Genomic DNA, 17158 nt, shown 5'->3' on the forward strand with positions numbered 1-17158 from the left:
TAGAAGAGCTCAGAGCAATTTTTCGGTCAAGAGAAAATTTCGGTGCCAGATTAGTGTCCGGTTAACCAACAACATTCCAATTGCTCACATGCCAAGCATAGACAGAACCTGCTGTATTAAAAGAAAATGCCAGCCACGAACCTCAGGTGCATTTACATTTTCCCAAAATTCAGAGAAATATTCAGATCTAAGGCACTTTTAAGACCATTCTATACAAATGCTTGACATTTATTCCCCTTCCTCATATCCTATGTATTAGCCATGTAAAACAGCTGTTAACCAAAACATACCCAAATCCTGAATCCTACTTCTGCATGGCTTCATGGCAAGTAAACCTCCTACAGCTTTCTTTTTCATTGCAATATCAGAAAAGACAGTCTAGCTCAAAATCAACATCAGAAGTTAGAGAAATCCCAGAATGCAAGACATTTCCACCAGGGTCTTGTACACTGTTCTAATAGCCAAGATTTTGATGTCAAACTTTTCCATCAACTAAGGAGTTTTTAAGAACTCGTAGAAAAAAAATCAAGCTTTCTACCAATTACTGCAGATAACTGGAAGTAAGTTAAAACTGGTCAGGTTTTAAACGTTTGGCTTTACAGTGTTCTTAAAACAATCCAGTCTTTGTAAAAAAAAAACCAACCCTCTCAGCCTTCTCATAAGCTGAAATAATAAGGCATACAGAATTAAAAGCCAGAGTTGAAAGCCAGTGTTCTATTTTTGTTCCAGAAACACAACACTTAAAAGTAATCAAACAAGGCATTTGTTAACAGAGGAGCATAAATAAAAAGAAAAATTACTAGAGGGTTTTAACTTTGAAAAGTCTGCTACCATTTCTGGGAACATCGTATCTCAAAAGCATGGCTTGCTCATGGTATAGAAAGACCGTATTTATTTGGCTACAACTCTGATCTCAGTAAACAATGATGCCTGTGCTTTTGGAAGAGGAAGAAAACAAGAAGTTCAGAGAGCTATTTTTAAAAGATTTAAATGTATTCCAAGACTGTGATGGATTTGGAATATAGCTGACACCCGTGCAAACCCTGGACTTGGAAGGAGACGATGCACTCAGCACCTCTCTGTAAAGAGCTCTTCAGTTCACCAAATCTAAAGAGAGATGAACACACAAAGGATTTGATGCTTTCAGTTCTGTAATTTGCAAAAGATGTAGAAACTTCCCAGTACATATACTTAAGGTCATGTTGCACTTTTTTGGTCTAGAGAAACAAAGCACTAGTAGAACAGTATGTTCTCCCCACCATCTTCCTCCCACTGCCCCCCTCTCCACAGCGTGAAGCTCCCAGCAGGAGCCACTGCCTTGCAGAGGGCTTTAACTGTGTGTGAATAGAAATTCAGAAAAAGTTTCTTTACAATTCGTGGCTCAAACAGTTCCTCCTTCTCTGCCTATGAGCTGGACTCCATACGTACTTTGTGTAAAGCAGAAATGCATTTTTCCCCATTGACATTACAACAATCTCAAATATTCCTTGAAACTAGATTAAGCATAAACATTTACAGTCAGTTTTGCAACCTTTCGTTTCTCCTGCTTATCCCATGCTTTCAAGCAGCTGCTCTGAGATCAGCACAGCCATTTTGTAAAACCAAACCCCACATTTTTACAGAAACTGCTTGATTTCAAATGCTTCAGTTACCAGGTGCTCAGCTTGGATACCTTGAAGAATTTTAAAATTTTCAGATGTTCACAGAACTTTCAAGTCACCTTTTTCCAGACAGCCCAGAACCAAGTTTCCCACAGTGATCTCCAAACATTTCCAGTGCCTGTTAACAGAAACTTGGTTACCTATAAATATATTTACAGCTATAGCTTCTTCATACATCCTAGTTGTGCCAGTTTTCAATTAAGTGGTTTTCCTATTCTACTTAGATATTTTTGCAGTTACACATAACATACACTCTATTCTTCTAGGGATGAAATCTGAGTCCAGCTGTCAAAGCGATGCTGAGATTCATGATACAGTTCAAGAGCAGAATAGTGCTGCAGGTAATTGATAACATATACATAATACCTATGCTTCCATATGGATATAGCTGCGGCCATAGGACAGGAACGAGTAGTCCTAATATTGCAGTAAGGGCAAATACAGCTTACATTTTAAGAAGCCTGTGTGCATATGATGAGTTGTTACAGCTCACATAGATTGATCCCTCTAGCAGTTGCCCTGTCTTGCGAGTGAAAAAGTCACTGGGATGGAGGAATGTCTCAGCAGGACCCGGTGATGTGATTCATTTGGTGAGCCCCACCAGGACCTGTGCTGAGTGGGGCCACGTGGCACGGGGCTTAGGCATCACTGGGCGCTAATCATACGCTGCTGAAGATCTAGGGGTAAAACTGAGGAGGACAAAATGAGGGATGGGAAGAAAGAGAAATTCAAGTGAAAAGCTAAGCGCTTTAATTTTTCAAAGAAAAAAAAAAGGGGGAAGCTTTCAAAATAATTCAGAGATCAAAAATCCCCTTTGCAACACGTGATCGCTTTTTGTAATGACAGCATCATTTTCAAAAACAGGTTTCAAGCTTTGCAGATGAAGGCAAAAGTATTAGACAAATAACACACAGGTCTAGTCCTTGCTATAGCTCAGGCCAGATCAAAGACAGTGGGTCTGGCCTGCCAGACTTCCCTGCAGCTCCTCTTTGCTCCTGGGAATCCTTGACAACTCCTGTGCACCAGGGAAGGGTGTTTTGTTGCCCACACACACAGCCTGACTCATGGTTTGCAGCTTGATGCTGCACCAGGCATCCCTTTGGCTGTCAACAGGGCTGCAGACAGTTTGTTCTTGAAATGGCAATTGAAATGTGCATTCCTATGGAGCGTTTAGATACGTGGTCATGTTACCACGTCCTATCAAGTGAGCTGAGTAGATGCTTAAGTTGCTGGCTCTTCAGAGGACAGAGTAAAATATGAGGATATGCTTCAGTCCCTCTGGGTTCAGTCCACTTCATGCCTTTCCAGAGTGGGTGGTTTAAGGGAAGGCCTTTGGGCAGGGATCATTCCTTTGCTGCCAGACAGAGCACGTTCCACAGCAGAGTCCCATCCCTGACATGGGTTCGCCCTCCTGTCACAGGAGCACAGGTCTGTCCCATTTATTTCCAGCCCCAGAGGGGAGCACAATGGAAGCAGATTCAACAGTCAGACTGCAAGAGGATGAGGAATTAAAATGAAGTGTTCCATGATGCAAACCACTACTGCAAATCCTCAGTTAGAACTAGCAAATTACAAAAGTAACACTAAAAGGTACTATGCAACCTTCAGATTAATGCAGTACTGGCCAGCTAGGAACTATGCTTGGCAGAGGGAACGACAGTAAAACTTCTTCAGTTCTCCCTCAACCCTCCCAAAGGGAGCACCAAACTCTTAGTGATGCCTTCAGCCTTTACCGACAGCTAACGTGGAGCACAGGTCACTGGCCTGAAGAGACTTAGGACAATTTACATCAGCTGAGAATCTGTCAACTGTATTTAAAGCTCAGCACATGGCTGTGAATCTGCAGCTCAAAGGGGAATGCACATCCCAGCAAGTTTGCACAAGCCCGGATAAGGGCTTGTAGGTGACCACAAGTCCGTGGGCCAGGCCACGCTGCAGACAGGTCCGCCCCAGCTGACTCAGACCCACAGCCCAGGAGCAGTGCTGGCTGACCAACAGATTTTTCTTATTAATTGGTCATTCTGGATTAGAAAAGCATAGTAAGTTCAGATAAAAGCAATATTTTAAATTCATGGTAAAGTAGAACTTGAAGGAAAAAAGCAGACTTCGTTATACTGGTTTTGGTTTGAGGCCTTCTGAAGCATTTCATTTTGGTTTTGAGATGATATAAAAAATTCAAAACAAATCGCTATTGCAAATTCTGGTTTCATTTTAGAAATTTCACAATGAAATATCTCAACTCTTTGCACTCTTGAGGCAATTTTTCAAATTGAATAATTCAATGAAATTGCCATAGGCTGATGAAACAAGGCACCTGTGTCAAATCTGCAGTTTCCCTAAAAGAGCTTAGGGGGGGAAAAAGAGTTAACGACAACCCTGTTCTGTTTCAGAATGCCTTTATTTAAAAATAAACCATGTGTTAAAAAAAGAAAGAAAAAAAACCCCACTGTCTGTAACATTATAGTTTTCAAAGGTTGTGCAGCCAGGAATTACAGATAAGCCCTCTTAAGACCATAAAGAAAAATCTTTTGATAGTGTTCAGCATATTGAACTGGCTTCTCCCAGTATTTGCAGTAATAAAGCTGTCAAGCAACACAGAAAAGGAGAGCTAAGCATTTCAAGACTCAGACATATGAACTTCTATTAACCTACATTAACATGTAATTGTTGCTGTGAGCACGCTGTTCTCCGTGTCAAGGGCTTGTAAAGGACACAAGGAAAATCTTTCCATGGGAGACAGGACAGGGTAATCGCTGTACTGCCCTATGAATTTCTGAAACAGCCAGTCTTCCTGGCCAGGACTAAATTGATATGTGAGTTATTTCTGGAACCTTCCCATACAGTTAGTAAATTTCAGAATGGAAAGAGATGTTATTTCACTTTAATAACTTCCATGTTTTATATCACACCAAGTAGTTGCTAGTTTGCTGCAGTCTAAGAGCTGAATGAACAATTTCAATATGATCATACATGACTGCTTCAAGTCACTGAACAGCCTGCAGTCTCAGAAAGGCCACAGGGGGTTGGTGATCATTCGCTTCAAAGCTTTGAGACACCCTGGCCAAATCAAAGAGATAATATGGCAGGAGGAGATTCAGGATATAACTTCAACGTTGTCCTCTTCCATTCACTCAAGGAGGAAGGGAAGATGCCTGTAATCCTTCTGGACATGAACCCGAGCGACAAAGCCCCACAGCATGGACAGCTTTTTGGACCTGGCTGCAAAGGCCACACAAAGCCCATCCCACATCACCTGGAATCAGTAGCGCAGAGGTCTCTGCACCGCTCCTTGGGCACTGCAAAGATGCACCTTGTAAGATGCACAGAAGTGAGGTGGAGAGGAGGTACACAAGGCTCTCTGTAAATAAATCAGAAAGGCAAACAGCAGGAAGAAGAGCCATCTAATCTGAAAGAAAACATTTGCACAACAAGCAGTGGATATAAGCCAGCCATTAATAAATTTCTGCTAGAAATTAGAAAAAGGTGCTGAAAGATTGTGGCACAGCCTTCCAACAGGATGAGAGAAACACAAACCACACAAAAATGTTACTGTGTTTTAAAATGGTTGTTTATAAATTCACAGAGAAGATGAGAGGACATAGTGACCTGTGACTGCGGGGACTGGACTTCTCAGTTCTTACCCTGGACTTGTGCTTCATGTTCCCTCAAATACCTTTCCTTTCCAGCCATGGTGACGTTCTGGCATTTGTTTAACGCTCATGAACTACAAGGGTGTCACTAAAAAGATGATGTAGGATTGCATAGAGAATTGGATGTGTTTACATGGGGCTGATCATTCCGTTGTGGATGTTGCTGCTGTAGGTGAACAGGTTACCATGTCTATTAGGCTGCTCATCAAGTCCTCTGCCCATCCTCCAGACCTTACCAGGCAGATTTACAAGTAAAGCTGTACATGTAATGATGCCCTAACTGCAAGTTACGGTGACAGAGGTGAAGAAGTGCTCCAAACTGAGCTGGGATGAGACTACAGATGCCCCGTGGATCAAAGGGATGGTGCTCTCTCGCAAAGCATGGCAGCTGTGAGGAGGAAGGACTGATAACCCTCACGCAATGCAGAGTAGGGGCGGTTTATGGGGTAGCAGACTAGTGCTGCCCTACCAATCGAGGTTGCATTTTCTGGAATTGCTTCTGTGAGTCCTGCCGTGCTTCCTTGCAGAGATTGCTCCTGGACAGGTAGCTCTGGTTAAACTTCCACTGACTGGAAGTAAAGGCCAGCATAACAACATATATTGCTGAGCAGGTCGTTATGAAGACGACTCTCTAGGTTTTGTAAAAGCATGGTAGAAGTTTAAGGTGCATTTATTCCTTTGGGTTTCATTCCAGGCATTGTAATCTGCCTCCCTCACCTTTCACCATCTTGCTTTAACAACTATAGCCTGGGGGGGATTTCAGAGCCCGTATCCTCACCTCAGGTTAAAGTGGTTGCTGATGACAGACAGAGCTAAGCACGCACGTTCAGAACCTGAGCTCTCAGGCAAGAAGCACGTAGCTCAACTTTGCCAAATTACTTTCAGAAAAGCCCTGATTGAAAGGGATCTTCATTGTAAAATGTTGAAAGACACACACGCGGAAACCCCCAAAACCGCTGAACTGCACAGGCAAAAAGCAGGAAACAGCCTGGGTTTTCTGACTCTCGCAGAACTGCTAATTTTCAGCTGATGACCACATCGGTTTAATGTGTTCCAGAGCAAATGCCCTTCACATAGGATCCACACACAGTCCGACTCAAAGGCCAGCCTAATTTCCACTGTAGCTAGATAGGCTGTAGTCTTTTACAGCTGGAGGAAGCTTAGGTCTGCTGAAATTTGTGCAAGCAGTGAAAATGTCTCTTTCCATGGAATTGCATCAGATCAGTTTTGCTCCCTTGTTTTTTCTCCTGCTTATTAAGCACAACTTCTGCTCAAAGATTCAGTCATCAGAGTTGCAGCTGTGGGTGTCTAATGATCTTCCACTTCTTGCACGGCTTCAGTGCCATCCTCATCATGGGAGATTTCTTCTCAGATGCTGTGAGGATAAGGCTAATGAAAAAGGAAAAAATACACACGTATTCCCAATTCAGCTACTTCTGTGGCATCCCCAACAGGGGAGATACCTAGAAGCTGCATTAGGACTGCTTGTGCACAACCTACTTAAATCCATCAGATGAAAATTCACCAGAAGATGACGTGTAAAGCTACAGGTTTAGCACAGGGCAACTTTCCTGACCAGCACAAGCTTCCACTTCTAAGAATAGAAGAACAGAAAAAGGGAAGGATTAAATGCTGTTAATGCATGCCATTCTCCTTCACTTTCCTGGCACTGGCATCCTTTTATGTGGTAGTTTGTTTTCCAACAATACGATTTCAGAAATACATCTCTCCAAACATCTGGAAAACATCCACTTGCTCTGCCCACCATAGCAGGAACCAGAGAAAATTAGATTGTCTGTGCACTCCACCAGGGCCATGTTTGTGGATTACCTCTGCCCTCGTCTAAAGGCTGGCTTCAGAGCTCACTTTGTGGTTACCTGAAAGCCTGCCATTGCCTCAAGAGAGCTTTTCACAACACAGCTCCTGACTTGTTGAGGGCTTTGGTGCCTCTGTCCCTGACAGCCATGCCTCCTTTTAACCCTCCCCAGTTGCCATAGATCATCCTGGGATGAAAGAACTCATGATACACACTACCATATGTTTAAATCTGTAAACAAAGAACAAGCAGCAGCTCACCTCTGATGACTGAATGCTGATTCTCATGCAGAACAAGCTCTTTTTTTAGCCCTGGGTCAAAGCCCATTTACATACTGGGCAGAAAGAGGAGCAGGGAAGGCCTACGGTTCTCCTTAAGGCACTGGCGAGCAAGGGGCTGTAGCATCTTCCTGCTCTTTCAGGATCCACAGCACCACCAAACATTTTGTAAGCGATCCACACTCCAGATCTGTGCCTTTTCCATTCTGATTCCAGCATCCCTGTTGACTGAGAGCCGCAGGAAGCTCGCTGCCTATGCACACAGGACATGGACTACCTTGAGCGACGTACACCCAAACAGTTTCATCTTCCTTCCCAAAACACATATCAGCCTGAGTGACCTACTCCTTCAAACCTTCTATGAGAAAGGACAGGAGAGTGTTGAACACAGGGACCGCAGAATTCACCATCCGACACTTCTCTTTTGCAATGCAAGAGCTATCACAACAGACAGTAACCAAGACTTAGGATACGATGGCATTTGCTAACCATTTCATTGAATTGAATGTATGTGAGCAGCAAAAGGAAACATCAACAAATTCCAGATGCAGAATGTAATTATGTTTGGATGGCAGAATGTTTCATATTGTTTTCTATAGGAAAAAAAAAAGTCATCATTAAAGCAGTGGAATTTCAGTAAACTATGTTTTGGGTTACAGCCCAGAATAGTTACACTTGGCAGTTCAGAGGCATGGGTAAAATATTCCAAGGTTCATAAATCCCTGACTTTAATTTGTAGATATAGGTTACAGCTTTAGTATCACTGCAAGGGGGTAAATCATGCTCCCACCTAAACAGTTGCCAAAGGGCCATGTACCAAGCTTTTCAGCTCTATTGGGCAGCTTTTAGGAAAACCATACATCAATGTCTTTCAGGTTCCCATGCCACTCAGATACTATACACTCATAGCAGAAGGCTTCCTTGGCTGGAACAGGCTCTGCAGCACCTATTTTTAACTCAGACACTTAGATGGTGGTGACCCATGAAGGGAAAGATACCTGGAGGTGGACTGGACATGAACAAAGTGATTCCTCTCTCACATTAGGTTACACCAACTATCTCAATCCTGCAGGCTCAGTATGAGAAGGCAGTTTGGAACTGTTAGGAATTAATTTGTAAAACAAAAAATCCAGCAGCATTCAGTGGCCTATAAAGAATTTCATTTAATTTGCATTCTCTGGAACAAGTTAAAGGATTCCAGCAGCACATGCCTACAAAAAAAACAGCTAATCATGTCTGGGAAGAGTTACTTGACTAGATCTCATTAGATATTAGACACATCATCTGCATGCTTCTTCCAGAGCTTGGGTTCTTTGCTGTGTCAAATTAAGGGTTTAAGAAACTGGTAAACAAGACTTATTGGTAAGATGCTGGCTTGTACAACCAAGACCTTACAATTAAGATCTGTCAACATGGGTAATGTATCATGCCACGACAGGATAATAAAGTTGTAGGATGAAGCACAAACCTGTCTCAAGAGACTGTACTCTACAGACAGTACCCAAATTGTCCCATTTCCTTAAAATCCTTTGCTACAACAAAGCCTTGACACAGCTAGAAGAAAATTAATTTAGAGGTTATAACAAACTAGCGAACAATCAAACGCTGTGTACCATGGGCCACAGTCTGAAAATTTAAGCCTATGCTTAAGAAACACCTGAAGAAACTCCAGTGAAGTCAGTCGGACATCCGTAGCGTTTAAAAGTAGATCCCCAATCTAAGAAATTACAGCATCGGGAGAGCCAGGAGGTCACTTGTAACAGCGTGAAGTGTGAGTTTAGGAAAAAATCATTTCTCTTTCTACTGGGCCTCAGTCACTGCTTGATTGATTTCAGTTCACTTTTGTACCAGCTGCATAATTATTCCATTCATATTCACTCGCTGAAGTCTTTCCTGGAATCTATTCTTTGGAAATTAAGTGATTTTCCTAGCATCAGACCTATTCTGAAGTCCTGTGCTCTGCACGTAAACCCTGTTTCCCCCAAAATCGGGTACACCAGAATCGGGTACCTACAGTTCTGCTCATTTTCACGTGGTGGTGAGAAGAGCAATCCTTCATTCTGAGACACAGCCTTTGGTTTTCAATCAGTTATAACAAGGTAATGAGACAGCCTTGCTTTAAAGAGCAAAAAAAACCCAAACAAACTAAACAGCAGTCTACTTAACTTGTGTGTCCTACCACACCTTTATAGTAGTAGACTAGGCAGTATTGGTTTCTTCAAAACATGCAAATTGACACCAGTATTAACAACCTAGCTCTCTCAAACAGTTCCAAATTCTGGAGAAAGGGAGTCCTTTATAATCTAGCCAGACCTCCTTTGTTCTTTGAATTCCTGCTCGTCCACAGCAGCTCTACAAATGGCAGTCTGAGGTTGAGCCAGACTCCTCCAAGCCACCGGTCCTACCATTGTCCCATAACAGCACCAGGCATTTGGGTGGTTCACCCTGAGACATTGTTTCCTTGCTGCTTGTTTTTACTGACAGCCTCCTATTAAACTAAAACATGTCCACACAGTAAACATCCAATAACCGGGTCACCATCTAACATTCAGAAATTAGAGAGCAGCTCCTCTTCCACTACTAAGCCAAACCCCAAAATGAAGTGCTGGCCCAGATTAAAAATTCTCCCAGAGAGGGAGAAAATTGTGGCCTTGTGTATTATGGTCGCACAGCGCGTCCATCTCGGAGGGTTTGCAGGCTTGTACCGAGCTGTGCCAAACAGGCAGTAAATCTTTACTGGAGACAACCGTGCTTCTCTAGAGAAATCTACCCTCCTGAAAACAGTGCTAGATAAAGCACAGTTGTACTGCATCACAGCCTATCATGCCAAATGTATCTTCTCCAATAAATGTTCCGAAAGAAGTTGAAAAATAAGCAAGGACATTTCCAATAAATTCAGATTTATATATAATATATATTAGACTGCAGATGACAGAGGAATGTAAAATGTTTTTCTAATGGAAGAATTCAATGAAAAAGCCAGAGCTTTAACATGTGAAGAACGCAAATATCCTGTAAAGTCTGCAGATGCATGGCCTATGAGTAAGTGTACAAATCAAACGATTGGGTGTGCAGAAGGCTGTGTAGAAACCCAAGCGCCATTTGCAGTTTTATGTTACTAACTGACACCCTCAACGACAGTAATGTCTCACTATTTGGGTTCTCAGAGACCCAGAGCCTCAAACATATTCAAATTGTGAGGCTTGGGACACATTATTATGATACTTAGTACCTCTGGTCATAAACCAAGCATTGAAAATGCACTTTACAAAATGACAGTTCTGGCTACAAAACCTGCGTTTGGAACAGGAAAAAAGATGGATATAAACAGGCAGGCGAGCGCAGGGAAATGCGTCCAACTCAGGAGGACAGGCAGTCTTGGCAACCCAACTTGTTCTAAGATTACCCTATAGCAACCATCTGTTGTGTAGGCGGCTTACCTTCAGACACTGTGAAGATATTCAACCACCGTGAGGAGCCAAGCGTAAACTGTAGGCAACACGACGAGGGAGTTTTAAGTGACGGTGCCTGCAAACACGGGCAGCCATTAGCACAAGCAGAGGTCAAAACCAGGACACAAAGTGTTCCATCGGAAAAGGTCTATGCATCTCAGTTCACATCCGGCCTATAACAATTTCTTTTTTATATCTTATTTACATCTTTATCTGAATAGAAACACAGTAAATGAGGTGACGTTAAATTGGTAAACAAGAATTTCAGCTTTAAGCTTTGATTTAGATCATCTGTTTTCTGACAGTGCTTATGTGAATTGTGCCATTCAGTTATTTCTGGAATAACCGTAGGCAGAGTTTATAAACAGGTAACCTACAACAATGTTTCTTATCCCCTCCACCCGCTTAATAAAGTGAAGGATCACCTAAATTTAAAACAAGATATTTAAAACATTAAGAATCATTTCCTGGAGTGTTACCTAGTTTGTTTTAAACTTTTTTTAACAAAACAAAAAAACAGAAGCCCAAACTATGAATGTTTGTTTATTGCTTTTATGTTTCAATTGTACTGATTTCTGTGCTTGTACAAGTGGAAGCACATAACTTTTCTTTATTTTTACAACAGTCCTTTCAAAAAAGGAAGTCAATTGTGCTCCTAATTGTGTATGTTTTTCAATGGAGGACCATAAGATATGAGAAAGTGGACCACAAAATGGTAACAAAGATTAATTTTAAAGGTTTTTTAACAGACACTAATAAATAACTTGAAAGCATGTTAGATATGCCTACTTACAAGAACCACGTGATGCCCATTTCAATTTTTTTTTTTCATTTCCGACTTCCCTAAATTCTTAAATTCCCTAATCTAAATGGCTGGAGACTTTAAAGTCTCCCTCCCACAGCTTCCCCAAGGATATTTCCTAATGCACTGAGAATTAAAAGATAAGCGTTCCTTGATGGTGTTCACACTGTTTGCTGCATTGTTTTGTTTTCCCCCCATTTTCAAAGAAATAGATACGATAATGAAAATGCCACTCTCTCAGTGAGAACACTTGTTCCCATCGACATCGACAGCAAAACAAGCAAGGAAAAAAAAATAAACCACAGTGCTCTAGAATTGACATTGCAGTCATAAGCATTATTATCTTGAAAGTATTTACAGTTTACCACCTAAAATGAAACCCCCCCAAAACTAAAGTGAGTTTCTGCCGTGCCTTCACCTAATACAGGAATTACTTAAGTTTGGGTTTTTTAGGATTTAAATGTTACAGATGCAAAGGTACAACTATGGAACAAGGATAAAGGCACGTCATCCAGTGATGACAGGAGGAGAGCAACAAGGATTGCCTCTCCCTTATGATTCCTTCAGCATATGTTTCTTCACTGGCATGGAGGACTTTGTGCTAAGCCCCATGAAGACACTCCTTCCTCTTAAGAGCGTGCCTTCGCTATGCAGCTGTGGTTGGGCCACCTATATCATGAGACTGACCCCTAACCCTGCACTGCCTGCTGTACTACAGGCTTCCTTTCTCTAGGGACAGGCAGGGGAGGGTAGTATTTCACGGCTGCCATTCCAAAGCAAAAGCTAGAAATCCAAGAGTCTTTACTTAATAAATAAAATTCCAGCACTATTCACAGCAGCAATGTCTCAGTTTACATGGAGAGTTGACAGAGTTTTCTTCTAGCTAAAGGGCTCAAGTGAGTTACGGTGATGAAGGAAGACCCAAGAATGTTGATTAATAGATATTGTAATCTCCAAAAAGGAGGACCAAAATTCACATCCATTCCAGCCGTCAGGAAAAGCAAGACGGCAGGGCTAAAGCGGCAACCAGAGATGAAGCGATGTGCGGTATCAGTGACACTCTGCCCAGATCAAGGAACGCTTTGTTCTTTGCAAATCCAGGAACAACTCATGTTAGAAAAATTCTAAATATCAGCACTTCCAGCTGCATGGAGACAAGGCTGTGAGGACACTGCACCCGCTGCAGGGCGTGTGATGGATTTGAGGTACCAACCAGAAGCAGAGATGGAAATACCTTACTGCTCCGTATTTTTATTCTTGAACCCATTTGCAGAAGCACTAGTTAAGCTTCTCATTTTTTTGGTTCTGCAGTTTCAGGGCTAAACTATCAACAACAACAAAAAATCTGCCTGTTAATGATATGGCACACTGCAAGTCTGTACAGCACCTTTTATTTCCAAACCTGCACATCTCAGTTCCTACAGAAAAAAGGAGCCTCTCGTCTGCAGCCAGCACACCCCAGCTCTGCCGGCTGCCAAGGAGCTGTTGGAGTCCTTCAGATGCTTGGTTTTACCAACTTACGTGGTTCAGCTGGGGAGGCCGTGAGCTGCGATCATGGGAGGTTTGAGAACGGACAAATAACTGTCAGGAGTGATGGTGGTGTAGGTCATCAAGGGAATGGACCAGGAGATCTTCTGAGAAATTTCCCAACCCTCTCTTCCAATTCAATGAGCATTTTCACATTAACAGCTGTGTTAATTTGATTCTTACTCCTACCTAACTAATTCTACAATAACAAATACATATCCAGCATCCTCAATGTCACTGATTACCAACAGTCTTGCTACTCCGTCACCTGGACTATCTTTCAGTTTACACTCCCAGCGAAGAAAGAAAGCGGACACACATCTTACCCTAACAGAAATGACGTGTCAGCCTCAGGCACGCCAGCAGAGCATCTAGCTCATGGTTATTACAGATCACTCTCCAGAAACACAGACGATTACGAGGAGCAGTTTTTCCAAATTTCAGACAAACGGCTAGTTCTGGCACGATGACAACGCAATAAACACATTTCAAAGCCACTTTCGTCAGGTTCCTCTGTTGTTCACTGGACAGTTGCCAGAAAGAATAAAAATGTTACCCAGGGGTGAGCTCTCTGAAGGCATTAGGTGCTGGAGCCGAACTTCTGTGCTGATGGATCTTACAGAACCTCAATTAGGAGGATACCAGTAATTCTGAATTCATTGCTAGATTTATGCAAAACAAGGTGATACTTTTTTTTTTTTTTAATTATTAGACAAAGCAAAAAAAAACCCACAAAGCAGTGCTCCAATACTGTGATCGGAGATTTCTCAAAAGGGAAAAAAAAAAAAGAAACCAGAATAAAAACCAAAACCCACACTCATGAGGAAGCTGGTAACCATCAGTCATCTGTTAAATGAAACCTGCTCTTTCTTTCAGATTAGCTACTGTCTAGTGGTACATAATTAATATTGATTCAAAAGGCAGTCTGCCCAAGGGATCCAGAACAAGTGCTTGTAGTACACGCTGACAAATGAAATATCATAGCGGCCAGTCTACAGCATGACGTGAATGAATATCTTCAGTAGGAGGGGGGTTTTCCCCCCTCAGACTTCCAAATGGCTAAATTCTAATTTGACCAGATTTCAAACACTGGAAAATGGAAATTATATTTGAGGAAACTGGAAAGTACTGTTCCGTTTTTTCAAATACTTTAATCAGTTTTTCATGTCAAGCCCAGACTGTGTGTCTCAGTGAAGGAATTCCTCGGTGAAAGTCAATGGACTAAACGATGGCATTAAAACCTGCGTTCCTGGGTGGGTGCATGTTCCGTTAGCCGGAGACCTCCCAACGCAATTAGGGGAAGGAGGGCTAGAGGTCAGTGCTGTGACCTAGGATTCTAGCAACCAGAATTTCATTTCTTGCCCTGCCGCAGACTTTCTGTGACACACGGGGCAAGTCTCCATCTTTTTGTGGCTTACTTTCCTACCTGTGAAATGGGGGTAACAGGATCACCTTGCAGAGATGTGGAAGGGATAAAAACTGAAGAGCTTAGGAAAATTAGGCCTCTCATAGAAGAGCAATTGACCAAAGGGTTAGAAGACCCTAACCTTCTCCAGTCAGTGTTGTCTGACATGGTTGCTTTCAGAAATGCAGTTGGAGGGACCAAAGTTCAAAATACTGAGTGCTTTTAACTAGCATTTTGCTTCATAAATACAAATGGTAATTGCCCTGGAGGAAAAAACAGAGGCAAAAAGCCCTGAGGGTTATCATTTCCCCATGTCAAACCTCCTGCCTCACATGTCAGTTCAGCATTTGGCTCATCAGAGGGAGCGAGACTGGTGAGAGGAAGGCAGGAGCCCTTCTTTGCTGCCTTCTGCCCCTCCTTCCCTCACCCGACTAGAGAGTTCAGGGAAAGGGTAGGAACATGCCTGGGTTGAGGACATCCTAAAGTGATAATTAAAAGGATAAACCAAAAATTGTTTGCACAAGTAAACAAGCTGCTGTGTAAGAGACCTATTTACACCTTGCATTGAGCGTTCTTTCATCTAATGATTCATGCAAGAAGCATTATCAGAGCTACGCAGACTTCTTACCCTCACAGCTTTGCCACACTAGAATATCAACTCCTGAAATGCAATTACTCTGAGAATGCAAGAGAGACTACTAAAGCAGACAGTAACATTACATAATTTAGTAGAAGCTGTGTTCATGACCAGGACAGGAGCTGGAAAGATTTCCTATGTTTCCATAACACATCCCATTTCCCTCTATACAATCCTATCTCAGGAAACAAACAAACCAAACCAAAACAAAATCTACTAATTCTAGGTCCTAAGACTAAAGAAGGAAATTACAAATTATATTAAGAAAACAGGGTGGCACTTTAAAAAAGAAAAATCCAAGATGTCCCCATTTACTAGGAGCAGATACATGTGTCCCTTTTGGCGCTGAAGCAAAACTGAAACAATTCTAGAACTACTCCTTTTTCTTCAGCTTACTTTTAAACAAAATACTGAATTATAGATTTGTCTGCATAAAAAACTTCAGGATTAATCCCAGAAATTATTAACATATTTCAATAAGATTATTTAATCGCCTTAAACTGTTTGTTTTCAAGACCAAAGGGTTTAAAGCTTACTATGTAAATACTGGGTAACACAGTGTTTGCATTTTTCATAAAGACATCAAGAGTATTTCATCCCTCTGAAACACAATCTCCCCCAGGGAATTATGGATGAGCAAAACCAGAACAAGTGGAAGTTAAATAATTTTTTTTTTTAATGCCAAGAAGCCAATGGGTTAAGCTCTCAATTTATCTTTGTTTCTCCAAAGATACAACACTATTTCAGAGACATTAAGAGCGAGACCACACCTGTGTTTCTTTAGCGGTGGCCTGCTGAAAATATTTGTCAGGCATTGTGTCAGAATCCAGAGCACATTCTTTCACTTTATGATTAACCTTTGAAGAGATTACGTTGGGAAAACGCTCAAAGTGACATTCATACTAAATTAACTGCGTTCATACTGGAAAGGATTTACCCTTGAAGTTGGCGGTGTTTTTCAAACAAAGTCTAAGTCAGTCATAGAGTACGTGTCCATAGGAATCAGAATACGCAATCAAATGCTGAAAACCAGCCAGGAACGTTTTGATATTTAGACAGTAGTAAATTCAATACTCCACAGAAAAAAAAATTATAGATGAGAGAAACGGACCCTTCTTTTAATAAGCTCTGGTCATAGCGATGAGCAAATACCTTCCATCAAGTAAAACCTGACCAGAACCTGGACTCGCTTTGCAAACAGATCCCTTCTTCCCCTTATCCCACAAATACCCCAAACATCTATAAAAAGTTCTGCCACCTCTGCCGGGCTTGGCATTGCTCTGAACTCTTCCTCCTGACAGGGTTTGCTCCCTGGATCCATGTCAGTTGGTGCAACTCCAGCGTTGTTTCATTGAGAGTTTATCTCGGAGGCTAAAGCAAAAGTCAGAGGCTGCCTGAATCTGGGCACTTGACCAAATCTCCAAAGACAAAGAACTTTGTCCAGCTCAATGCTAATAAATGATTACACCCTCCCTTTACAAAACATTAGTTCATTTGACTTGGGGCAGAGGATTCCTTTTCCAAATATACAGTAGGGGTTTAAAGAAAAAATATGCCCATTTGCAAAGCAACCGCAGCGAGACCTGATCAAATATATTTTCGCCCTATTACCTCCCTCATCCCACACCCCAGTGATTTGTACCATAAATGAAGTGGTAGGAACGATACAAAAGTAAATGCAATCTGCATGTATTGGAAGAAACGTGGCAGTAGCACAACGCCAAGGCTCTGCTGCATTCCCCGCTGCTCTGCAGTTGTACGGCCACTTACAGTGGCAGCCAGGAGAAGAACGACCCCTGAACACCCAGTTTCTCATATTCTTCTGTTTAAGCACCGGTTGTGGGTTGCTGTCCTGTCTCAGCACACTGACTTGGACTTTTACTTGATCCACATGTTTTTTTTCTTAAATCCTTGTTGCAAAATAATGCCG

This window comes from Egretta garzetta, unplaced genomic scaffold (genome assembly GCF_000687185.1).
Source record: "Egretta garzetta isolate BGI_Z169 unplaced genomic scaffold, ASM68718v1 scaffold769, whole genome shotgun sequence".
NCBI classification, from domain to species: Eukaryota; Metazoa; Chordata; class Aves; order Pelecaniformes; family Ardeidae; genus Egretta; species Egretta garzetta.